This window comes from Oncorhynchus tshawytscha, linkage group LG24, assembly GCF_018296145.1.
Source record: "Oncorhynchus tshawytscha isolate Ot180627B linkage group LG24, Otsh_v2.0, whole genome shotgun sequence".
NCBI classification, from domain to species: Eukaryota; Metazoa; Chordata; class Actinopteri; order Salmoniformes; family Salmonidae; genus Oncorhynchus; species Oncorhynchus tshawytscha.
The window spans coordinates 25573928-25600669 of record NC_056452.1 but is presented as its reverse complement, the minus strand read 5'-3'; positions in this window follow the sequence as shown (position 1 = coordinate 25600669).

Here is a 26742-nt window from a genome sequence, read left to right as displayed (position 1 = left end):
GCCAGAGCCTTCCTCCTCTCCTGCGCTGTCGGAGTCTCCCGCCTCTCCAGCGCTGTCGGAGCCTTTCTCCTCTCCTGCGCTGCCGGAGTCTCCCGCCTGTTCAGCGCAGCTAGAGCCTTCTTCCTCTACAGCGCTGCTGGAGTCTCCTGTCTGTTCAGCGCAGCCAGAGCTGCCAGCCTGCATGGAGCAGCCAGAGCTGCCAGCCTGCATGGAGCAGTCAGAGATGTCAGTCTGCATGAAGCAGCCAGAGATGTCAGTCTGCATGAAGCAGCCAGAGCTGTCAGTCTGCATGGATCAGCCAGAGATGTCAGTCTGCATGGAGCAGCCAGAGCTGTCAGTCTGCATGGAGAAGCCAGAGCTGTCAGTCTGCATGGAGCAGCCAGAGCTGTCAGTCTGCATGGAGCAGCCAGAGATGTCAGTCTGCATGGAGCAGCCAGAGATGTCAGTCTGCATGGAGCAGCCAGAGATGTCAGTCTGCATGAAGCAGCCAGAGATGTCAGTCTGCATGAAGCAGCCAGAGATGTCAGTCTGCATGAAGCAGCCAGAGCTGTCAGTCTGCATGGAGCAGCCAGAGCTGCCAGTCTGCAAGGAGCTGCCAGTCTGCAAGGAGCTGCCAGTCTGCAAGGAGCTGTCAGTCTGCAAGGAGCTGTCAGTCTGCAAGGAGCTGTCAGTCTGCAGGGAGCTGCCAGTCTGCAAGGAGCTGCCAGTCTGCAAGGAGCTGCCAATCTGCAAGGAGCTGTCAGTCTGCAAGGAGCTGTCAGTCTGCAAGGAGCTGCCAGTCTGCACGGGGCCACCAGAGCTGCTAGTCTGTAAGAAGCCGCCAGAGCTGTCAGCCTACATGGAGCAGCCAGAGCCGCCAGTCAGCGTGGAGCAGCCAGAGCCGCCAGTCAGCATGGAGCAGCCAGATCTTTCAGTCTGCCAGGATCCGCCAGTCAGACTCCAGACTCTTCCAGATCTGCCAGTCAACCAGACTCTTCCAGATCTGCCAGTCAACCAGACTCTTCCAGATCTGCCAGTCAACCAGACTCTTCTTCCAGATCTGCCAGTCAACCAGACTCTTCCAGATCTGCCAGTCAACCAGACTCTTCCAGATCTGCCAATCAACCAGACTCTTCCAGATCTGCCAGTCAACCAGACTCTTCCAGATCTGCCAGTCAACCAGACTCTTCCAGATCTGACTCTTCCAATCAGTCAGCCAGACTCTTCCAGATCCGCCAGTTAGCCAGACTCCCCAGATCCGCCAGTCAACCAGACTCTTCCAGATCCAGACTCTTCCAGTTCAACCAGACTCTTCCAGATCCGCCAGTCAACCAGACTCTTCCAGATCCGCCAGTCAACCAGACTCTTCCAGATCTGCCAGTCAACCAGACTCTTCCAGGATCTGCCAGAACTGCCAGTCGGCCAGGATCTGCCAGTCGGCCAGGATCCGCCAGTCGGCCAGGATCTGCCAGAACTGCCAGTCGGCCAGGATCTGCCAGTCGGCCAGGATCCGCCAGTCGGCCAGGATCCGCCAGTCAGCCAGGATCTGCCAGTCAGCCAGGATCTGCCGAAACCACCAGCCAGCCAGGATCTGGTAGATCTATCTACCTGCCTGAGCTTCCTCTCACTCCTGAGCTTCCTCTCACTCCTAAGCTTCCTCTCACTCCTGAGCTTCCTCTCACTCCTGAGCTTTCTCTCACTCCCAAGCTTTCTCTCACTCCCGAGCTTCCCCTCAGTCCCGAGCTGCCTCAGTCCCGAGCTGCCCTTCAGTCCCGATCTGCTCCTCAGTCCAGTGGGGTTCTGGGTGAGGACTACTAGGCCATGGTCGGCGGCGAGGGTGGACTATCCAGGGACGCGAGGAGAGGGGACTAAGACATTGACTGAGTGGGGTCCACGTCCCGCGCCGGAGCCGCCACAATGGACAGATGCCCACCCGGACCCTCCCTATTGTTTTGAGGTGCGTTCGGGAGTCCGCACCTTAGGGGGGGGGGGTTCTGTCACGCCCTGGTCGAAGTATTTTGTGTTTATCTTCATGTATTGGGTCAGGCCAGGGTGTGGCATGGGTTTTTGAATGTGGTGTGTATATATTGGGATTGTAGCTAGTGGGGTGATCTAGCTAGGTCTATGGCTGTCTGGAGTGGTTCTCAATCATAGGCAGGTGTTTATCGTTGTCTCTGATTTTAACCATATTCTTTGAGTTTGTCGTGGGTGATTGTCCTTAGTGTCCTTGTTCCTGTCTCTGTGTTTTCACCAGATAGGGCTGTTTCGGTTTTCGTTACGTTTCCACGTTTGTTGTTTTTTTTTGTAGTTTTTGTATTGATTCGTGTTTTACGTTTATTGATTTAACATGGATCGCGATCTACACGCCGCATTTTGGTCCGACTCTCCTTCACCAAAAGAGAACCGTTACACGTGCCTCACGGTTGGGATGGTGTTATTCGGCTTGCAAGCCTCCCCCTTTTTCCTCCAAACATAATGATGGTCATTCTGGCCAAACAGTTCTATTTTTGTTTCATCAAACCAGAGGACAAAGTACGATCTTTGTCCCCATGTGCAGTTGCAAACCATAGTCTGGCGTTTTTATGGCGGTTTTGAAGCAATGTCTTCTTCCTTGCTGAGCGGCCTTTCAGGTTATGTTGATATAGGACTCGTTTTACTGTGGCTGTAGATACTTTTGTAACTGTTTCCTCCAGCATCTTCACAAGGTCCTTTGCTGTTGTTCTGGGATTGATAAGCACTTTTCGCACCAAAGTACATTAATCTCTAGGAGACAGAACGCATCTCTTTCCTGAGCGGTAGGATGGCTGTGTGGTCCCATGGTGTTTATACTTGCGTACTATTGTTTGTGCAGATGAACGTGGTCCCTTGAGGCGTTTGGGAATTGCTCCCAAAGATGAACTAGACTTGTGGGGGTCTGCAATTTTTTCAAGCAAAGATAATAACATTCTAAAGATTGTTTCTATACTTTGTTTGACATTTTTCTACGAACTGGCATATGACTTTTCATCTGAACTTTCGCCTGGACTTGCTCGCGCATTGTGAGTTTGGATTGTGTACTAAACGCGCAAACAAAACGGAGGTATTTGGACATAAATTATGGACTTTTTCGAACAAAGCAAACATTTATTGTGGAACTGCGATTCCTGGTAGTGCATTCTGATGAAGATCATCAAAGGTTAGTGAATATTTATAATGCTATTTCTGACTTCTGTTGACTCCACAACATGGCGGATATCTGTATGGCTTGTTTTGTTGTCTGAACGCTGTACTCAGATTATAGCATGGTGTGCTTTTCCATAAAGTTTTTTTGAAATCTGACACAGCGGTTGCATTAAGGAGAAGTGGATCTAAAATTCCATGCATAACAGTTGTATCTTTTATCAATGTTTATTATGAGTATTTCTGTAAATTGATGTGGCTCTCTGCAAAATCACGCGCCAATGTACACGCCAACCAACACGCCAATGTAAACTGAGATTTTTGGATATAAATATGAACTTTATCGAACAAAACATTCATGTATTGTGTAACATGAAGTCCTATGAGTGTCATCTGATGAAGATCATCAAAGGTTAGTGATACATTTTATCTCTATTTCTGCTTTTTGTGACTCCTCTCTTTGGCTAGAAAAACGGATGTGTTTTTCTGTGACTAGGTACTGACCTAACTTAATCGTTTGGTGTGCTTTCGTCGTAAAGCTTTTTTGAAATCGGACACTGTGGCTGGATTTACAACAAGTTTATCTTTAAAATGGTGTAAAATACTTCTATGCTTGAGGTATTTTAATTATGGGATAGCTGTTGTTTTGAATTTGGCGCCCTGCAATTTCACTGGCTGTTGGCGAGGTGGGACGCTACCGTCCCACATTTCCCAGAGAGGTTCAAAACTAAACTTTCCCAGAGAGGTTCAAAACTAAACTTCCGACTTCAACTGTATGCAAGGATTAGGGGATTGCCTCGTTCAACAGTCAAAGCATTCTGAGACGTCAGAATGTGACATCACCTATTAAGAGGGCTATTCTCTTTCACACATCTCTCTTTAAAGATAACAAAATACAGAAATGCAAGGAAACAGAAGAACAAGCAAATCATTCCGAAAGTGACCTCTGTGAATATCCTGGAGAAGTATAAACTTCAGAAGTATGTCCAGACGGTGATGGGCTTTTCAAATAAGAGCGCGAAGTTGGAAGGGGACCTTTGCTATTTTTTTGACAAGGAAGAGAAGCAGAACAGAAACAGAAAACAAAAGGAAAGTGAAGGATTTCTTTCTCCGTGTGGATGTAAGTCGTATAACGACCGGCAGCAAACAAGCCATCCCACGACTAAAGAACTACATGCAGAAGAAGCTTCTGACTGACACAATGAGAAATCTGCACAGGAAATTCCTGTTTGAGACACAAGGTCAGTTGTCCTACACCTCCTTCTGCCGCCTCAGGCCATTTTGGGTTGTTACGCCCAATGACACTGATCGTGAAACTTGTCAGTGCAAAACCCATGAGAATTTACAGTTCATGGCAAATTCTCTTCACAGCTTTGGGCTTTTGTCCACCAAAAACCTTGAGGACATGGTCAACTCAAATATGTGTGACCCGAAATCGAAGCTATGTGCTTATGGTGAATGTAAGGATTGCTTCCTCACCAGTCATCCAACTCTGAAACCTCCTGGGAATGTAGAAGTTCCTCTGACACAATGGACCTTGGAGAAGATCCAAAAAGATGAAGAGAAGTGCTCCATGATAACCGTGAAGAGGAGGTCACAATAAAAGAAACTGAACTGGTCAGTCAGTTTCAAGATAAGCTCGCCAAGTTCAGTCAACACATCTTTAATATCAAGTGGCAATATAGGGCCTATAGGGAGCTAAGGGAGAGTCTGAAGAACAATAAATGCGTGCTGCACATTGACTTCAGCGAAAACTATTCATGCAAATACAGTCGAGAGATCCAGTCCGTGCATTTTGGAGGATCTCACCAGCAAGCCACTCTCCACACTCGATTGCCCTACACTGCTGCAGATCAACCACCAATTGTTTTTTGCTCCATTTCACCATCATGGAGACATGATCCACCCGCTATTTGGGCCCACCTTGATACAGTTCTTGCTAAGTTGAAGCAGAAGTACCCTGAAATCAGCCGGCTTCATTTCTTTAATGACGGGCCGGCTACACAATACACGCAAAAAAGGGAACTTTTACCCACTTGCCAAAGAACCACACAAACAAGGCTTTCAAGAGGTCAACTGGAATTTCTTTGAGGCCAGCCACATCAAAGGGGGCACCAGATGATGTTGGAGGGGCCCTCAAGAGGGTGAAGTGCATGCACCGGAATGGCATCAACAACATCAGAAGGCACACCCAGGAATCCCAGTTCGACAATAAATGACTGATTTGTTCCATAAAGTTCCATCATTTATGTCCAAATAGCCACTTGTTGTTAGCGTGTTCAGCCCAGTAATCCATCTTCATGAGGCGCAGGCACTTCATCCAGACAAAAACTCGAAAAGTTCTGTTACAGTCAAACGATGTATGGAATCAATCTTTAGGATCTTTTTAACATAAAACATCAACAATGTTCCAACCGGAGAATTCCTTTGTCTTCAAAAAAGCACTGGAACGAGAGGTAACTCTGTCGGGAGCGTGCGTCATGAGACCAAGGCACTCTGCCAGACCACTGACTCAAAGAGGTCTCATGAGCCCCTCCTTTATAGTAGAATCCTCAATCAAGTTTCAAAAGACGGTTGACATCTAGTGGAAGCCGTAGGAAGTGCAACTTTATCCATATCTCAATGTGTATTCGGTAGGCCAAGCTTTGAAAAACTACAAACCTCAGATGTCCCACTTCCTGGTTGGATTTTTCTCAAGTTGTCACCTGCCATATGAGTTCTGTTATACTCACAGACATCATTCAAACAGTTTTAGAAACTTCAGAGTGTTTTCTATACAATGATAATATATGATATGCATATATTAGCATCTGGAACAGAGTAGGAGGCAGTTCACTCTGGGCACGCTATTCATCCAAAAGGGAAAATGCTGCACAAAAAGGTTAATGCACCGGCAATGTATTTTTGTGTTGTTTTTCACATTGAATATGTAACTAAATAGCAGTTCCAATGTTGTTACTACATGTATTACTACTATTACTATAATAGATATATTTTCAGTGTTCAGGGTTTAATTTATGTCCCGAAATAGCTGTCCACCCTGTTATACCTTGGTCCACCCTGTTATCTTGGCATCTTTTCAAAATAATTCAGTTACATTGTCAAATATCAAGAATTTGTGTAATGTATTTTAAAGAGTAAGACACGGCCAACACCACACAATTCTAAACTTGGATAAAATATCATTAATACCTGTCTCAATTTAGAAAGATATGGTGCAAATTAGATGAAGTTCTATATAAAACCACATATTGTATAGAAAATCTGTTATTTCTTTATGATTTGACCAGAACAAATGGACAGAGTTAACAAGGAGATACCATAGCTTTACGAAAATGTAAATATTATTAAAATAATTAAAGACAGTTAAGTGCATGTCCATAACAGGGTGGACATATCATATGGCTAATTCACTGAAAATGAATCTAACTCTAAGTGCTGGAGCTGGGCCAACATGTTTTTCTACAAGTCAAATATTTATTTTTTATAGTAAAACATAAAAGGAATAGAAATTCTGAAATAAAAATGTAAAATGTTGCATGGTTCATATGGTAATCTTGTGTGATATTGACCCACCTATTTGGATTCTCGTGGACAGTCATGACACCTGTCTCCGGAGAACGTTGTCAGTTCCGCGGGCTGCATCTCACTAGTCAATTACAGAGGAGACGACATGAGAAGAGGACATGAGGAGACCGAGCCAATTCACATCCTTTAGATTTCCCAAACCTCACATTTTGCCTCTAAAAAAATTCCCTAATTCCCATCTCCACCCCCTTTCTTCACCCCCACCCCCCTGGTACAGAGGTAGATTGGGTGTAAAGGCCCTGCGATAGACTAGCATCCTGTCCAGGGGGTGGGATTGTACATCAAGCAGCCCCACGCTACAAAAACAGGATAGGCTCCTGCCCTATTAGCCGTTCTGGCTCACACAGGCTACCCGCTGGAACCAAAAGGATTTTGAATCCTTCTGAGGGAGTAGAGTGGAGAGGAGAAGAGAGAGAAGCGATGCATCAAAACTCCATTGATGCCTTAAGAATAATAGTTGATTGAATTAGCCACCCATTTCTGTCCTGGCACTCATACATATACATACTTAAAAGATAATGGTTCTAAATAGTACCAGATAAGGGTAATTTGGCTTGTAACAATAGCAGAACCCTTTTTGGGGCTAGATAGAACCCCTTTTTCTTGTTCTTTATTGAACATTAACAGAGAATAGTTACATAAAGAACCTTTCTAAATATAAGAAGTTAATTGTAGACTATTTTAAAGAACAACACAGAGTTCTCTATTCTGGTCAGCCATGTTATTTTCTTACAATTATGTAGGTGTTATTCTTGTTAATTGACAAGTAGAAGCAGGTGAACTGACCAATAACATTTCATAGCACAACACAGCAGATTAGAGAAACTAGACTGACACTCTCACTCATGGTTCCACAAAAAAAAAGCTGTGTGTAAAACCGCGCCCCAAAATATTTTAATGATCCGCCTCCCCTACATTTTAAATATCACTAAAAGAGCAAAGAACCCGTTTGTGAACTGTAAAGAACCATTGAAGAGCCCAAAGGTTCTATGAGTCAGTATGGTTCCACATAGAACCAATAGCCTCTCCAAAGAACCCTTGAGGAATCCTCATTTTTTGTGTGTGTGTGTGTGTGTGTGTGTGTGTGTGTGTGTGTGTGTGTGTGTGTGTGTGTGTGTGTGTGTGTGTGTGTGTGTGTGTGTGTGTGTGTGTAGACAGTCTGCAGTCTAAAATAGCTTCCTCTCCTCGTCTCCCTTCATTGGTTTCATCTGATATAATAAGAACTTGGCAGCTGGAAAGTAGAAAGCGAACCAAGCAGCAGGGTTGCTCCATTGCGTCCTCTACTACACTGCCGTTTCCCCTCCTTTCGTTCAGGTCTAATGAGCCTTGTCTCTTTGACATGCACATTTTAAATCACACTGTGGGAAGTTGAGCCGCTTTGTCAAAGACTTCTCAACCGGCAAAGGGAACTATTTTTAAATCTACATTGAAACATTCACCCACATCAACCCCATGTTAATGAATGCATGCATGTTCAATGTAGATTAAAACTACTTTGGAGCACATTGTCCCCACTGCTTTACCTCAGAAGACATGTAATCTGTAGTCATCAGGTGGCGGAAGTCTCACAAAGACAGAACAAATTGAAGTATTAGAGCTGCCATACCTGTAGACCCAGACTCTGAACGGCACTCTGCCCTATTAATTAATATTCCTGGTTCAGTGTGCCTTTTCATACAGCTTGAGACGGGATCACAAAGATAAAGGAAGTACATGGCAATGGATGCAATGCCCTCAAATGACCTGGAATCTGAGTGGAAAGTCTTTTATAAAGCCTGTCTGGAAGAAAATCAATGCTTGTAATTGGCAGATTTCTGCTAACATAGTTGACACTGTCCCTATTGGTTGTATTTCGAGAGAGAGAGAGAGAGAGAGATCAACGTAGAGAGAGAGAGACACTAATCAAAGTGGAGGGAGAGAGAGAGAGAGAAATCAAAGTGGAGGGAGAGAGACTAATCAAAGTGGAGGGAGAGAGAGAGAAGGGGAGGGAGAGAGAGAGAGAGAAGGGGAGAGAGAGAAGGGAAGAGAAGGGAAGGGAAGGGGAGAGAGAGAGAGAGAGAGAAGGGGAGAGAGAGAAGGGAAGAGAAGGGAAGGGAAGGGGAGAGAGAGAGAGAGAGAGAAGGGGAGAGAGAGAAGGGAAGAGAAGGGAAGGGAAGGGGAGAGAGAGAGAGAGAGAGAAGGGGAGAGAGAGAAGGGAAGAGAAGGGAAGGGAAGGGGAGAGTCATCAAATAACATTGCTCATAATAACCTTTCATCCATTGTAATGACTTTGAGCCCAGACAGGCTCTGTTCCAGTAGGATGCAGTAGAAAATGGACCACTCCTTCTTTCCATAGCCACTGACCTCACAACATTCTGTTTCATCAAGCGAATTGATCGTGACCTACTCTGTTCAAAGACGTGGTGGATGCAGGGTTATGTTTAGTTGGATGTATTGTATTCCACAGTGGGAGTTGTTTGTGTCGTCTAATTGTTTGTGTCTTGCCACAAGCTGTGAACATGACATTCCCCAATGAGGACAGTCAATAAGAACAAACACTGTAGAAAAACATTGAGCTCTGTGTGATTGAAAGTTAGATGGAATGTCTGCTTTAAACCACGTAAAATCCAACCCCTGGAGGGACGCAGTGTCTGCAGCAGGGTTTTGTTCCTCCCTGCCACCTAATTGATCAAATAAGGTCATTGATTGGCTGGGAAGTCCACACACCTTGGTTTCCAGGTGGAAATCAGACACTAATTACAAGGGAAGAACAGAAAGCAGACACTGTGCCCCTCCAGGAATTGAGTCCTGTGCTTCAAACAATGGGCCTCTGCTTTGTGAATGAGGTGACACAAATGGTGATGTCTTCATCTCTGACAGAGGTCACACACACAATATGAGGTCACACACACAATATGAGATCACACACACAATATGAGGTCACACACACAATATGAGGTCACACACATGGTGACGTCTCACTGTCGTGTGTGTGTGTGTGTGTGTGTGTGCCTGCATGCATCGGTATAGGCTTCACATATACCCTTCACTGTAGGTGTGTGGGAGTGAGTGTGTGTGTGTGTGGGGGGGTGAGTGGGTGTGAGTGAGTGAGTGAGTGAGTGGGTGGGTGTGGGTGCATGTGAGTGGGTGGGTGTGTGTGTGTGTGTGGGTGTGTGTGTGTGTGTGTGTGTGGGTGGGAGGGTGGGTGGGTGGGTGGGTGGGTGCGTGTGTGTGTGTGTGTGTGACAGTGTGTCACAGCCCTGTCTCTGTCTGTGACGTGAAGCAGGGGTGCGGAGGGTTGGAGACAAATCTGTCTACTTGTCATACAGCTCCCAAACATGGAGTTCAGAGAGAGACTACTTCATACTTCTGGTCCACTGTCCATACGTTTATTCAACAATCACTCAACCCTGTGGGGTGTCTCCTTTCATAGCAGTGTGTGTGTGTGGGTGTGTGTGTGTGTGGGTGGGAGGGTGGGTGGGTGGGTGGGTGCGTGTGTGTGTGTGTGTGTGTGTGTGTGTGTGTGTGACAGTGTGTCACAGCCCTGTCTCTGTCTGTGACGTGAAGCAGGGGTGCGGAGGGTTGGAGACAAATCTGTCTACTTGTCATACAGCTCCCAAACATGGAGTTCAGAGAGAGACTACTTCATACTACTGGTCCACTGTCCATATGTTTATTCAACAATCACTCAACCCTGTGGGGTGTCTCCTTTCATAGCAGTGTGTGTGTGTGTGTGTGTGTGTGTGTGTGTGTGTGTGTGTGTGTGTGTGTGTGTGTGTGTGTGTGTGTGTGTGTGTGTGTGTATACCTATAGCTGTTACCATACTGTACTATACTACACCTATAGCTGTTACTGAAAATACCTTTTGCTGTTAACTACAGTACGTCTCAAGAGTACAGAGAAGCTGACAACAAGCTGGAAGACAATATGCCCCTAAGTTTTCTTTCGCAGGGTTGCTGTGTATTGTTCCATAGTTAACTTCAATTGGAAAATCAAAAGAATCAATCAGTGGAACCCAATTAGACCCAGTTAAATCAATTTAAAGCTATGTTTATGCCACGGTGTGCTCTAATGGATAGGAAATCGTTATATCTGAGTCTAGTAACGAGGTGATTCACATTTGATACAATTTTGAGTATGGATTGGAATGAATCACAGTAACTCCCTTTTTTGGGTTTCAGCATGAATTTAATGTTGCAGTAGTTCTTCTCTTTGACAACAAACATCGCCATCTAGTGAGATTCATGTCATAGCAGGGGTGACGCTTGATGCCAATAAAAAAAAGGATGCATCTCAGTAGTCTCTTCTCCTCTGTGTTTCAGTTCAGTCCAGACGAAAAGGGGGGAAAAGCAACTTCATCTGTGGCCCTTTGAAGCACACATATACCGTAACTCCATAGCATGAATCATGAATCCATCTATTGCTTTTCAGGACTGCACTCTTATTTGTCTTTCCCCAGTTTCTCTTAATATTACATCCTCTTGTCTTATTAGACGGCACCATTCCTCCTCTACTGACATTGTCATCCAGCGTGTGTCAGTACGCACCGTCTCTATCGCACTCTCTCTCTATTCTATCAGCCTGCTAGTTGTCTCAATGTGTCATCGTCTCATCGTCTGATAGTCTCGTCTCTGTAACGTAAATTTCGACATGCGGGAGATTCATCGAAAGTGCATGGAAAAGAGCTTGAAAAAGATAGGGAAAGAGAGTGATAGAGAGAGAAAGAGGGAAAGAGAGAGAGAGCAAAGTGAAGGAGAGGGATAAAGAGAGAAATAGAGGGAATGAAACAGAGGGAGAGAGACAGAGAGAGAGAGAGAGAGAGAGAGACTGAAAGGGTGAGAGCGAGAGAGAGCATTAGACAGAGAGAGAGAGTTAGAGAGAGAGCAAAGCGAGGGAAAGAGGGATAGAGAGAGACCGAGAGGGAGAGAGAGAGAGAGACAGAGAGAGAAAGACCCTACTAGAATCTGAAGTCAAATGTCTACTGTTTGCTGATGATCTGGTGCTTCTATCACCAACCAAGGAGGACCTACAGCAGCATCTAGATCTTCTGCACAGATTCTGTCAGACCTGGGCCCTGACAGTAAATCTCATTAAGACCATAATAATGGTGTTCCAAAAAAGGTCCAGTTGCCAGGACTACGAATACAAATTCCATCTAGACACCGTTGCCCTAGAGCACACAAAAAACTATACATACCTTGGCCTAAACATCAGCGCCACAGGTAACTTCCACAAAGCTGTGAACGATCTGAGAGACAAGGCAAGAAGGGCATTCTGTGCCATCAAAAGGAACATAAAATTTGACATACCAATTAGGATTTGGCTAAAAACACTTGAATCTGTTATATATAACCCATTGCCCTTTATGTTTATTAGGTCTGGGGTCCGCTCACCAACCAAGAATTCACAAAATGGGACAAACACCAAATTGAGACTTGCAGAATTCTGCAAAAATATCCTCTGATTGAGTTCAAATAACAGACTGGAAGCTTCAAAAGGAGGGTGGTGCTTGGAATCATTGTTCTTCCTCTGTCAACCATGGTTACCTGCAAGGAAACACGTGCCATCATCATTGCTTGGCACAAAAAGGGCTTCACAGGCAAGGATATTACTGCCAGTAAGATTGCACCTAAATCAACCATTTATCGGATCATCAAAAACTTCAAGGAGAGTGGTTCAATTGTTGTGAAGAAGGCTTCAGGGCACCCAAGAAAGTTCAGCAACCGCCAGGACCGTCTCCTAAAGTTGATTCAGCTGCGGGATCGGGGCACCACCAGTACAGAGCTTACTCAGGAACGGCAGCTGGCAGGTGTGAGTGCATCTGCACGCACAGTGAGGCAAAGACTTTTGGAGGATGGCCTGGTGTCAAGAAGGGCAGCAAAGAAGCCACTTCTCTCCAGGAAAAACATCAGGGTCAGACAGATATTCTGCAAAAGGTACAGGGATTGGACTGCTGAAGACTGGGGTAAAGTCCTTTTCTCTGATGAATCCCTTTTCCGATTGTTTGGTGCATCTGGAAAAAAGCTTGTCCGGAGAAGACAATGTGAGCGCTACCATCAGTCCTGTGTCATACCAACAGTAAAACATCCTGCCACCATTCATGTGTGGGGTTGCTTCTAAGCAAAGGGAGTGGGCTCACTCACAATTTTGCCTAAGAACACAGCCATGAATAAAGAATGGTACCAACACCTCCTCGGAGAGCAACTTCGCCCAACCATCCAGGAACAGTTTGGTGATGAACAATACCTTTTCCAGCATGATGGAGCACCTTGCCATGAGGTGAAAGTGATAACTAAGTGGCTCGGGGAACAAAACATTGATATTTTGGGTCCATGGCCAGGAAACTCCCCAGACCTTAATCCCATTGAGAACTTGTGGTCAATCCCCAAGAGGCGGGTGGACAAACAAAACACCACAAATTCTGACAAACTCCTAGCATTGATTATGCAAGAATGGGCTACCATCAGTCAGGATGTTGCCCAGAAGTTAATTGACAGCATGCCAGGGCGGATTGCAGAGGTCTTGAAAAAGAAGGGTCAATACTGCAAATATTGACTCTTGCATCAACCTCATGTAATTGTCAATAAAAGCCTTTGACACTTATGAAATGCTTGTAATTATACTTCAGTATTCCATAGTAACGTCTGTAAGAAATATCTAAAAACACTGAAGCAGCAAACTTTGTGGAAATTAATATTTGTGTCATTCTCAAAACTTTTTGCCACAACTGTACAGAGAGATGAACCTGGAGAACAGTCCCCTAAGCAAGCTGGTCCTGGATCTCTGTTCACAAAGACAAACACACCCCACAGAGCCCCAGGACAGCAACACAATTAGACCCAACCAAATCATTAGAAAACAACAAGATAATTACTTGACACATTGGAAAGAATTAACAAAAAAACAGCGCAAACTCTGATGCTATTTGGCCCTAAACAGAGAGTATGCAGTGGCAGAATACCTGACCACTGTGACTGACCCAGACTTAAGGAAAGCTTTGACTATGCACAGACTCAGTGAGCATAGCCTTGCTATTGAGAAAGGCCGCCGTAGGCAGACCCGGCTCTCAGGAGAAGACAGACTATGTGCAAACTGCCCACAAAATGAAGTGGAAACTGAGCTGCACTTCCTAACCTCCTGCCAAATGTATGACCATATTAGAGACACATATTTCCCTCAGATTACACAGTTCCACAAAGAATTCGAAAACAAACCCAATTTTGATAATCTCCCATATCTACTGTGTGAAATACCATAGTGTGCCATCACAGCAGCAATATTTGTGACCTGTTGCAACAAGGAAAGATCAACCAGTGAAGAACAAACACCATTGTAAATACAACGCATATTTATGCTTATTTATTTTCCCTTTTATACTTTAACCATGTGTACATCGTTACAACTCTGTATGTGTACATAATATGACATTTGTGATGTCTTTATTATTTTTGGAACTTAATTTTTATTGATTATTTCACTTTTGTATATTATCTACTTCACTTGCTTTGGCAATGTTAACATATGTTTCCCATGATATTCCCCTTCAATTGAATTGAATTGAATTGAATTGAATTGAATTGAGAGAGAGAGAGAGAGAGAGAGAGAGAGAGAGAGAGAGAGAGAGAGAGAGAGAGAGAGAGAGAGAGGTGTGATGTTTTGTGTGGAAAGGTGTTTTGTCTTGTTATGTCTGCAGATTTATATTGAAAAACAATACAAATGTAACCATTGTAAATTACAACCCATAGTTATGCTTATTTATTTTCACCTTTAATACTTTAACGATGTGTACATCGTTACAACTCTGTATGTGTACATAATATGACATTTGTAATGTCTTTATTCTTTTGGAACAGAGACGGGGGAGAGAGAGACGGGGGAGAGAGAGAGGGGGGGAGAGAGAGAGACGGGGGGAGAGAGAGAGACGGGGGAGAGAGAGAGGGGGGGGAGAGAGAGACGGGGGGAGAGAGAGACGGGGAGAGAGAGACGGGGGAGAGAGAGAGGGGGGAGAGAGAGACGGGGGAGAGAGAGAGACGGGGGGAGAGAGAGAGAGACGGGGGAGAGAGAGAGAGAGGGGGGGAGAGAGAGAGAGACGGGGAGAGAGAGAAAGGGGGGAGAGAGAGACGGGGGGGAGAGAGAGACGGGGGGAGAGAGAGGGGGAGAGAGAGACGGGGGGAGAGAGACGGGGGGAGAGAGAGACGGGGGGAGAGAGAGACGGGGGGGGAGAGAGAGAGAGGGGGGGAGAGAGAGAGACGGGGGGGAGAGAGAGACGGGGGGAGAGAGAGAGAGACGGGGGGAGAGAGAGAGACGGGGGAGAGAGAGAGAGACGGGGGGAGAGAGAGACGGGGGGGAGAGATGGGGGGAGAGAGAGGGGGGGAGAGAGAGACGGGGGGAGAGAGAGACGGGGGGGAGAGAGAGAGACGGGGGAGAGAGAGAGACGGGGGGAGAGAGAGAGAGACGGGGGGGAGAGAGAGACGGGGGAGAGAGAGACGGGGGGGAGAGATGAGGGAGAGAGGGGGGGAGAGAGAGATGGGGGAGAGAGAGACGGGGGAGAGAGAGAGAACAGTCAGATGAAATGTGATGTTTTGTGTGGAAAGTTGTTTTGTCTTGTTATGTAGGCAGATTTATATTGAAAATCAATGCGAATGTAACTAAATATAATTTATTGATTGAAATAAGTAGCTAGGGAATTTGAGAGTTGGTGAGCTAAGTACAAGACAATTTTGAAGTCATTTTGTTATAATTGTAATGCATGACTTGATATCAGGTCGTCTACCCAACACTTAACATTCCCACCATCACCTCAACACACAAATTGTTTCCCGCAAGAAAAATAATTTATTTCATCCAATTAATGAGACATTGCCTTATTGTCCTGGCCTTGGTTCCTGAGGGGTGCATGGGGGTTATCTAAAATTCACTCATTTGAGAAATTGAATGACTCTGTACTTCTAGGACAATGAGGATGATTTATATCACTTATTTTCCTCTTTTCCAATAAGACTACTGCATCAGAATAAAAATCACCTCCTCCGTTGAGGCCTGTCCAGAGCTCGGACACACAAAGGATCCATTCAATAATTTATTGTTCCACATTAGCAATTCAATGACACAATCTGGCAGCTGCCGTAAACATAGCTGATCTTTTTTCTCTTTCCTAGCTGCATTTAACACTGCTTTTTTAATTAAACAACCCAGACATTTGGGATTAAGTAAGATGCAAGGTTGGTATTTGTTGTCGATAAGTGAAAAATAATTCATCTTGGTGATTTGACAAATCTCTGGCTGACAATGGCCCATTGTTTAGCGCCTGTTTGTGTATGAGTAGTCAAAGGATCAAATCTCCCTCTAGTGGCCTCATGGGTGGAATGTGATTCAATATTTTTCAGAATTTAATAATTAATCAACTTTTTTTTTTGTACAGACGAAAATAATGGTGTTTCTATGGCAAACAGTTTTGTTATATTTCAGTCTTCTGTGATGTATAAAAAGTGTAATATTGGGACGCAAACTCAAAATGGAATACATTTCAACTCTATATCTGACATGGTACAGGCTTATTTTTTGGGTACCCATAACCATGTGTGTGAGGTGTATACTTTTGTTTCAAAGTAGATTTGTTTAAGACTACCAAGAAACATTCTGTGTGACTAGGGCTGTGGCGGTCACAATGTTTCTTCAGCCGTTGATTGTCAAAGAAAAACTGTCGGTCTCACGGAAATTGACAATTAATTATCATAAACACATTTAGCATCTCCTGGCTTCCACACACAGCCTAAAAGCCATTTTAAGTCTAATAATACATGTAATATAGCCTACACCTTCACAATAAATCCATGATTTCTTTTAGAAGAAAATGTAGTCTATTTCAGAAGAAAATAATAGCATACTCTAAGTTGTCCTTATTTTAGGTCCTGATGTGTCTTATGCCATATGGCTGTGGGCTACACTAGTTCATTTAGCAGACCAGATTTGCTTATAATTCCGTGGCATTATTTTATATAATTTTATAGTACGAAGAATACAATTGAACAAAGCTTAATAAAATATGATTATTTTCTCCAAACGATTTCAGGGACTTGGGGCTATTCTGTGTTGAGGGGTTAACAAAGAAATAGGTACTCCTACATGCTTAATTTAGAGTTATTAATGTAACTTTAGCTGTTCTACAAATGTTGGGCTACATGGTTAGACTTTTAATACATTGTAAGGCTGAATGAGGAGACTCTAATGACGAGGAGGAGCCAATTAGCTTTCTGTAGGCTAGGCCTACTATATTTATTTCTCAACCTTCCTAATATTAAGCACATTGCTTATATTTACAACAGGAGTATAGCCTACCTGGCTGGCATGAAAATTAACCACGGGGGAAAAGCGTCCACCATTCACTATTTAAGTGCATAGATGATACAGTTGAAGTCGGAAGTTTACATACACCTTAACCAAATACATTTAAACTCAATTTTTCACAATCCCTGACATTTAATCCTCGTAACAAATTAAGTCTTAAGTCAGTTAGGATCACTACTTTATTTTAAGAATGTAAAATGTCAGAATAATAGTAGAGAGAAGGATTTATTTCAGCTTTTATTTCTTTCATCACATTCTCAGTGGGTCAGAAGTTTACATACACTCAATTAGTATTTGGTAGCATTGCCTTTACATTGTTTAACTTGGGTCAAACGTTTCAGGTAGCCTTCCACAAGCTTCCCACAATAAGTTGGGTGAATTTTGGCCCATTCCTCCTGACAGAGCTGGTGTAACTGAGTCAGGTTTGTAGGCCTCCTTGGTCACACACACTTTTTCAGTTCTGCCCACAAAATGTGTATAGGATTGAGGTCAGGGCTTTGTGATGGCCACTCCAAAACCTTGACTTTGTTGTCTTTAAGCCATTTTGCCACAACTTTGGAAGTATGCTTGGGGTCATTGTCCATTTGGAAGACCCATTTGTGACCAAGCTTTATAACTTCCTGACTGATGTCTTGAGATGTTGCTTCAATATATCCACCTAATTTTCTCCCTCATGATGCCATCTATTTTGTGAAGTGCACCAGACCCTCCTGCTGCAAAGTACCCCCACAACATGATGCTGCCACCCCCGTGCTTCACGGTTGGGATGGTGTTCTTCGGCTTGCAAGCCTCCCCCTTTTCCTCCAAACATAATGATGGTCATTATGGCCAAACAGTTCTATTTTTGTTTCATCAGACCAGAGGACATATCTCTGAAAACTATGATGTTTGTCCCCATGTGCAGTGGCAAACCGTAGTCTGGCTTTTTTATGGTGGTTTTGGAGCAGTGGCTTCTTTCTTGCTGAGCGGCCTTTCAGGTTATGTTGATATAGGACTTCTTTTACTGTGGATATAGACACGTTTGTACCGGTTTCCTCCAGCAGCTTCACAAGGTGCTTTGCTGTTATTCTGGGATTGATTTGCACTTTTCGCACCAAAGTGTGTTCACCTCTAGGAGACAGAACGCGTCTCCTTCCTGAGCAGTATGACGGCTGTGTGGTCCCATGGTGTGTATACTTGCGTACTATTGTATCTAGACATGAACGTGGTACCTTCAGACGTTTGGAAATTGCTCCCAAGGATGAACCAGACTTGTGGAGGTGTACAATTTTCTTTCTGAGGTCTTGGCTGATTTCTTTTGATTTTCCCATGATGTCAAGCAAAGAGGCACTGAGTTTGAAGGTTGGCCTTGAAATACATCCAAATGACTCAAATGATGTCAATTAGCCTATCAGAAGCTTCTAAAGCCATGACATCATTTTCTGGAATTTTCCAAGCTGTTTAAAGGCACAGTCAACTTAGTGTATGTAAACTTCCGACCCACTGGAATTGTGATACAGTGAAATAATCTGTCTGTAAACATTTGTTGGAAAAATGACTTGTCAAAACTATAGTTTGTTAACAAGAAATTTGTGGAGTGGTTGCCTTTTCGTTGTTGCCTGACGAAAAGTAAATGTGGATAGTTCTTACAATATCTTCAATACGCACCTCGGAATTGGATAAGGACGCGTGTATTTAGGTCCCCGATGTGTCTGTCTTCACTTGTAGCCTGTGAGAAAGACCTGTGTCACTTGTACACAGGGAGAAGGGAACCACAGCAGCACTCAAGGCCACAAAGGGCAAGGATTTCTTTAGTCTGCATTTCAGCCATAAAGGGGATACAGCCGTGAAATTCTAGGCATCATTAAGTGCTTGTCAAATTGTGAATGAGAGACTTTTGAAGTGTGTACAAAACCGAGGCCGTCACTCTGTTTTCTCATTGCCTATAGAAATATTAAGCAACATGAGCTCACGAAGTGTTTGATAAGATTTTCGGATACATTTGCATTGATGTCAGAGTGATTTAGAGGGACAATAGAGTGCTGAGTACCAGGCAGTTAGCAAGTTTGGTTGGCTACTAATGACCATCGGCAGCATCAGAGCTTGGAGAAGCCTAATATCCGTGAGTAAAAAAGTCACATGGATTTGACTGCCTTCATGACTCGGGACCGCCGGATTTGTGGCGGTAATACGGTCACCGCAACAGCCCTGTGTGTGACCCTGATTTTAGTCCACTGCAGGAAAAGATGAATAGCATAGCTACATCCCCTGAGGGTTAGTGTAAGAGACAGCGGGTAAACACCACATCAATCCCTACCCTGATTTAAAACCAAAAACACTTGAAGCTCGAGAGGCATCTTTAGCTTTGGTGGGGGAAGGGGGTGGCTCAAATCGTTTTTAGGTAGGAATAGGAGCCCCTGGTCTTTAGAAATAAGGACTGGTCCAAGATGTTGACTAATAGCTGAAGAGAAGGTTAATTAAACTGTTGGCCAAGATAAAAATCACCACCGAGTAGCTGATGAAAATAATCTATATTTCTCTTATTCCTCCACAGCTCTTCAGCTCTAGGCCTTCTGTGTGTGTGTGTGTCTCTCTCTCTCTCTCTCTCTCTCTCTCTCTCTCTCTCTCTCTCTCTCTCTCTCTCTCTCTCTCTCTCTCTCTCTCTCTCTCTCACTCGCTCTCTCTCTCCTCTCTTTCTCTCTCTCTCTCTTGCAGTGCATGCTGGGAGTGTTTTGGAGTGGTGTGGAGGGCTCTGTCCTAACTTATTTTCTTGATTCTGTCCTTGGTCTTTTCTTTCAATTTTATTTTCTATGGTGGAGGGTTAATGCATTATTTGTTTTAGCGGTGTCCACAGGTTTTTTTTCAAAGTTAGGGTGGAAGAGGACAGAGTTAGTTTCCTAGGGTTTGGAAGGTGTGGTGTGGGCGATGGCTTCTCAGCCCAGAGCAGAGGAGACGCTGTCGATATGACATGGATTCAGGTGTGTTCCTGAATAGGTAGGAGCTGAATTTATATATTCCGCTTTCAGAATGAACAAAGCTGTGGTTGCTATGCTAATTGCTGCTGGAATATTTGTAAGGGGTGTGTTGGTGCCAATTTTGCCTCTTTCTACCACTTCGACCAGGGTGGTAGTCGCTAATTTGCCTTTGTTTATTACGGATGATCAAATCAGGAAAGAGCTGAGTCGTTTTGGTAAGTCTGCTAGCAGTTTTCGTGTCCTGAGGAAAGAGCTGAGTCGTTTTGGCAAGTCTGCTAGCGGTTTTCGTGTCCTGAGGGAAAGAGCTGAGTCGTTTTGGTAAGTCTGCTAGCGGTTTTCGTGTCCTGAGGGAAAGAGCTGAGTCGTTTTGGTAAGTCTGCTAGCGGTTTTCGTGTCCTGAGGGAAAGAGCTGAGTCGTTTTGGTAAGTCTGCTAGCGGTTTTCGTGTCCTGAGGAAAGAGCTGAGTCGTTTTGGTAAGTCTGCTAGCGGTTTTCGTGTCCTGAGGAAAGAGCTGAGTCGTTTTGGTAAGTCTGCTAGCGGTTTTCGTGTCCTGAGGAAAGAGCTGAGTCGTTTTGGTAAGTCTGCTAGCGGTTTTCGTGTCCTCAGGAAAGAGCTGAGTCGTTTTGGTAAGTTTGCTAGTGGTTTTCGTGTACTGAGGAAAGAGCTGAGTCGTTTTGGTAAGTTTGCTAGCGGTTGTCGGCAGGCTTTCAGGCAGATGCCGTTAAGCACGTTGTTTCATTCCAGAGGCCAAGTGTTTATGTTTCTGAACAACAATGAGCAACAGCTAAATGTGCATTTTAAAGTAAGGCATGGGGAGGGGCTCTACGCAGGGTTTGCTACAGTGTTTTGAGTGTGTGGATTTGGGGCATAAGAGCTTTACTTGCCTACATAAAGGCCGTAGACAAGGTGAGGGTACAAGCACCGGTGGGGGAAATCGAGGTCAACGTGCAGGGGGCAATGAGACGCAGACAGCAGAGGCTGGGCTTAGTCATGCTATGGATGGTGGGGTAGCTGAGGCTGGGTCTAGTCAGGCTAGAGATGGTGGGGTAGCTGAGGCTGGGTCTAGTCATGCCAGAGATGGTGGGGTAGCTGAGGCTGGGTCTAGTCAGGCTATGGATGGTGGTGTGGCTGAGGCTGGGTCTAGTCAGGCTAGAGATGGTGGGGTAGCTGAGGCTGGGCTTAGTCATGCCAGAGATGGTGGGGTAGCTGAGGCTGGGTCTAGTCAGGCTATGGATGGTGGTGTGGCTGAGGCTGGGTCTAGTCAGGCTAGAGATGGTGGGGTAGCTGAGGCTGGGTCTAGTCAGACTAGAGATGGTGGGGTAGCTGAGGCTGGGCCTAGTCAGACTAGAGATGGTGGGGTAGCTGAGGCTGGGCCTAGTCAGACTAGAGATGGTGGGGTAGCTGAAGTGGGGTCTAGTCATGCTATGGATGGTGGGGTAGCTGAAGTGGGGCCTAGTCATGCTATGGATGGTGGGGTAGCTGAGGCTGGGTCTAGTCAGACTAGAGATGGTGGGGTAGCTGTAGTGGGGCCTAGTCATGCTATGGATGGTGGGGTAGCTGAGGCTGGGTCTAGTCAGACTATAGGTGGTGGGGTAGCTGAAGCTGGGTCTAGTCATGCTATGGATGGTGGGGTAGCTGATGCTGGGTCTAGTCAGACTATAGGTGGTGGGGTAGCTGAAGCTGGGTCTAGTCATGCTATGGATGGTGGGGTAGCTGAGGCTGGGTCTAGTCAGACTATAGGTGGTGGGGTAGCTGAAGCTGGGTCTAGTCATGCTATGGATGGTGGGGTAGATGAGGCTGGGTCTAGTCAGGTTATGCTAGTGGATGAGGAGAGTATATTGGGGAAGTGTAAGAGATTAGGGGGGGAGGAGTAGGGTGTCAAGAGGAAGAGGAAAAATAGGGAGAAGGAGGTGGGAGGGGAGAGGATGGTGTGGTCAAAGGCCCCAAGGAACCTTTTCCTGGTGCTAGGGGGGGGGCAGAGAGGAAGGGCAGGTGGTCAGGATGGGAGATGGAGATGAGGAGGAAAGTGAGTCTGAGGAAGAGGATGATGAAGCCTTTTTTTCAGACTCTTCCTCAATGGGTCCGGAGCTGACAGCCAGTCAAGCAGAGGGGTCAAAGTCCACGTTGAGGGAACTGACAAGGTTCCTGAATGAGACAAAGGGGAAAAAAGTTCATCTTGAGGCTTTTTTTTCTTATCCGAGAAAGTTTGTAAGATCAGTACAACATGCTATGAAAAATGAGGGGCATGGTGTCCTCTCACCCAGGAAGCGGTTTAGGTTGAGGAAGTGGGTCACAACAGTGCGTAAGGGTCTACCTTCAGAAGCTGTTTATATGTATATATGTATAGATTCTTTCTGGCACTTGGGATTTTTGAGCTTTGCTATTGGTCTCTTTCCTTGCTGGCTTTTCTCCCACTTCTTATGGAGACTCTTTGGGTAGGCTTGCTCCATATAAATGGCGCCAGAGATGCGGGAAAGAGGAGTGTGTTGGGTGAATATGTAAAACAAAAAAGGTACAGGTGTTGTTTCTGCAGGAGACGCATAGTGATGTGTTGAATGAAGTCGATTGGGGGCTCTGGTGGAAAGGGGCAAGTGTGTTGAGCCATGGGACATATCTTAGTGCAGGAGAGACAGTCCTTTAGCACCGAGGCTGTTTGTGTGTTGATCCATGGGACAGATCTTAGTGTAGGAGTGGCAGTCCTTTAGCACCGGGGCTGTCTGTGTGTTGATCCATGGGACAGATCTTAGTGCAGGAGAGACAGTCCTCTAGCACCGGGTCTGTCTGTAAAACCTCCTCAAAGGAGGTGTGTAAAGGTAGGCTGCTTGTTGTTAAAGCAGAAATTAACAACATGGGTTTTGTCTTTATAAATGTGTATGCGCCTAATACAGGGATAGAGAGAGGGGGGTTCTATGTGGGTGTCTTAGACAGGAACTCTCACAGGTAGCGCCTGAGGAGACGCTGGTGGTCGGCGGGGACTGGAACTCTCACAGGTAGCGCCTGAGGAGACGCTGGTGGTCGGCGGGGACTGGAACTCTCACAGGTAGCGCCTGAGGAGACGCTGGTGGTCGGCGGGGACTAGAACTGTACAATGGATTTTATGAAAGACAGAAATGGGGAAGAGCCTCGTTCAGTGTCAGTGGGAGTGTTAAGGGACATCGTTAATCAGTTCAACCTAGTGGATGTTTGGAGAACTAAACATCCCAACACAAGACAATATACATGGGTGAAGATAAGTGCAACCCGACTTGGTCATTTTTGCATGTCCAGGAATCAGAGCAATAGGCTGCTGGGCGCTACCATTCTCCCGGTGGGGTTTTCGGATCATCACATCTCCATGGCTCGGCTGTCTATTTCTCCAGGGCCTCGGCAGGCAACCTATTGGAGGTTTAATGTAAAGCTCCTACAAGATGCCACTTTTTGCTCAGGTTTCCAGACATTTTGGGAAAGGTGGGGGAAGAGAAGAGTATGAGTCTCTGAGCCAATGGTGGGACGTGGGGAAAGTCCAAATTCTGATTTTCTGTCAACAGTATAAAACTGTTCGCAGACCTGCAACACAAGCTGGTGGACTTTTCCTGGTCGGGCCATCACTGGCTGAGGGCGGCAGTGTTGTACATGACCGTCCACGAAGGAGGACAGGGCCTGGTGGAACTGGAGAGCAGGATGGCTGCTTTCTGACTAAAGGCGGTGCAGAGACTGCTGTACCATACTGATGTTGGCTGGGGGGAACCAGCATGCACACTGCTGAGGAGAGCTGGCGGATTAGGGTTGGACCGGCAGCTGTTCCTCATGAAGCTGGAGAGGCTGAATACAGCAGGTCTCTCAGTTTGTTACTCTGCAGTGATGAGGGCCTGGCAGCTGCTAAGGCCCTAGCAGAAGGGGGTGTGGAGCCTGGGCTGTGGGTGTGGGAGAAGCCTATCTTCAACAACCCAGCCATCCCTTTGAGATCCCTTTCAGTCGGCCACCCTGCAGAGGCGACTGATAGCAGTGGGTTTACAAAGGCTGGGTGACCTGAGACTGCTGGGAGAGGAGGGGTGGAAAACCCCAGAAGTCCTGGCAAAACAAACAGGAATAACGTCTCTTAGGCTGCTGGAGAGATTTCTGGAGGAGATCCAGGAGGCACTGTTTGAGGCGGTAAGGGGGGTGTTTGAGCGGCCAAAGGGGGAGGGGCCACCAATGTTTCCGCCACTACAGGTGACGGCAGAGACTGGGACTGGCAAGGGGGTCTGGAGGACTTGTTAGATTTTAACACTCTGAGCCTGGGGGAGTTTGAAGGGGTGGGAGGTAATGTCCTCTACAACCTCTGCATTAAGATGAGGAACATTAGGAGCCTAACAGAAGTGAGGGCACATCAGTGGCAGGGGGGTTTTGGGGAGAAGAGTATGGTGGGTTTTAGATGGTGGGGGCTCTACAAAGCCCCAGTACCAAAGAGGTCAGGGGACCTCCAGTGGAGGGTTCTACATGGAGCCCTGGCTAGTAACAGCTGGTTGGCACGGGTTGACCCGGGAGTCGGGCAGGGGTGTTCTTTTCTGTGTTCTGAGAGAAACTGTGATTCATGTGTTTTCTCTGTGCGCCAGGTTAATGCCATTAATGTCTATGTTGGAATGCCTGTGTGAGAGGTTGGGGGTGGTTTTTACTGTTGGGATGTTTATAATGGGATACAGGTATTCAAATAAGGAGCTGGCCAAATGTGTTTTGTTGAATTTTCTGTTTGCTCAGACAAAGTTGATTATTTGGCTAACAAGGAGGAACATTTCATTAAAGAAAGACAAAAAGTCAAGTCTCTCTCTCTCTCTCTCTCTCTTGTTCTCTCTCTTGTTCTCTCTCACTCTCTCTCTGAGGCAGATTTCTCTGTCTCTCTCCTCCTCCAGTCCCTACACAGAGCCTCAGTTGTAACAGGTTTGGTTGGCAGCGTCTCCAGCTAACCTGAGGCTGTCCAGGTTAAAGGGGACTGAAATATCAGATCCTCCCCAGATCTGCACAGAATGTTCTGAAATCTATGTTGAACACCTCTCAACGTTTAATAAATGTTAAACCACTAGTGTAAATTAGTAATCAGTCGAGAAGAGGATGGAAGATTCCCAGAAACCTTGTGATCCATGTAGGAATGAAAAGAACTATAGGAGGCCTCCCGGTTGGCGCAGTGGCTAAGGGTGCTGTACGGCGCTGCCGGTAGGGATGTCCTTGTCTCATCGCGCACCAGCGGCTCCTGTGGCGGGCCGGGCGCAGTGCACGCTAACCAAGGTTGCCAGGTGCACGGTGTTTCCTCCGAAACATTGGTGCTGCTGGCTTCTGGGTAGGATGCGCTCTGTGTTAAGAAGCAGTGCGGCTTTTGGGTTGTGTATCGGAGGACGCATGACTTTCAACCTCGTCTCTCCCGAGCCCGTACGGGAGTTGTAGCGATTAGACAAGATAGTAGCTACTAACAATTGGATACCACAGAAAAAAAAAAATTTTAAAAGGACTATAGGTAGTGTCAGTAATGTGGTGTATATTTACCCCGCGGTCTGGCTGGGTCAAACAGTGAATACATCACACGTCTGTTCACACTATTATGACATCACACCTCCTCAAACACTAGTGACAGTGAGAGGGAGTGAAAGACATCAGCTAGCCGTCACTTACAATCAATCACCCATATAGACACACACACACACACACACACACACACACACACACACTACATACGTGCAAGAACACACACACAACATACAAAAAAAACGCACTGTACTGTACATGCAGAATGACACATTGACACAGCTAGGTTCAGGAGCTGAGAAGTAAACGTTGGCCCTCTAGCCTAATACCAGCCTGTTACCCACATGCTCACATGTTGGAACACACACACACACATCACAGCGCCGTCTTCTAATCCACTGGGTTGCATCTTCCACTTAGCTTCCCATTCACCATGACAACCTTGAATAAGACACCTTAGCAACAATGCCTGTTTTCTTTACATCCCTCCCCCTCTGTCTCCATCCATCCTCTCTCTCCATCCATCCATCCTCTCTCTATATACAGTTGAAGTCGGAAGTTTACATACACCTTAGCCAAATACATTTCAACTCAGTTTTTCACAATACCTGACATACAATCCTAGTAAAAATGCTCTGTGCTAGGTCAGGTAGGATCACCACTTTATTTTAAGAATGTGAAATGTCAGAATAATAGTAGAGAGTGATTTACTTCAGCTTTTATTCCTTTCATCACGGCAGGTTAACCTAGTGGTTAGAGTGGTGGACTAGCAACCGGAAGGTTGCAAGTTCAAACCCCCGAGCTGACAAGGTACAAATCTGTCGTTCTGCCCCTGAACAGGCAGTTAACCCACTGTTCCTAGGCCATCATTGAAAATAAGAATGTGTTCTTAACTGACTTGCCTGGTTAAATAAAGGTAAAAAATTAAAAAAATTAAAATTCTCAGTGGGTCAGAAGTTTCAACACACTCAATTAGTATTTATAGCATTGCCTTTAAATTGTTTAACTTGGGTCAAATGTTTTGGGTTCCACAAGCTTCCCTCAATAAGTTGGGTGAATTTTAGCCCATTCCTCCTGACAGAGCTGGTGTAACTGAGTTAGGTTTGTAGGTCTCCTTACTCGCACACGCTTTTTCAGTTCTGCCCACACATTTTCTATAGGATTGAGGTCAGGGCTTTGTGATGCCCACTCCAATACCTTGACTTTGTTGTCCTTAAGCCATTTTGCCACAACTTTGGAAGTATGCTTGGGGTCATTGTCC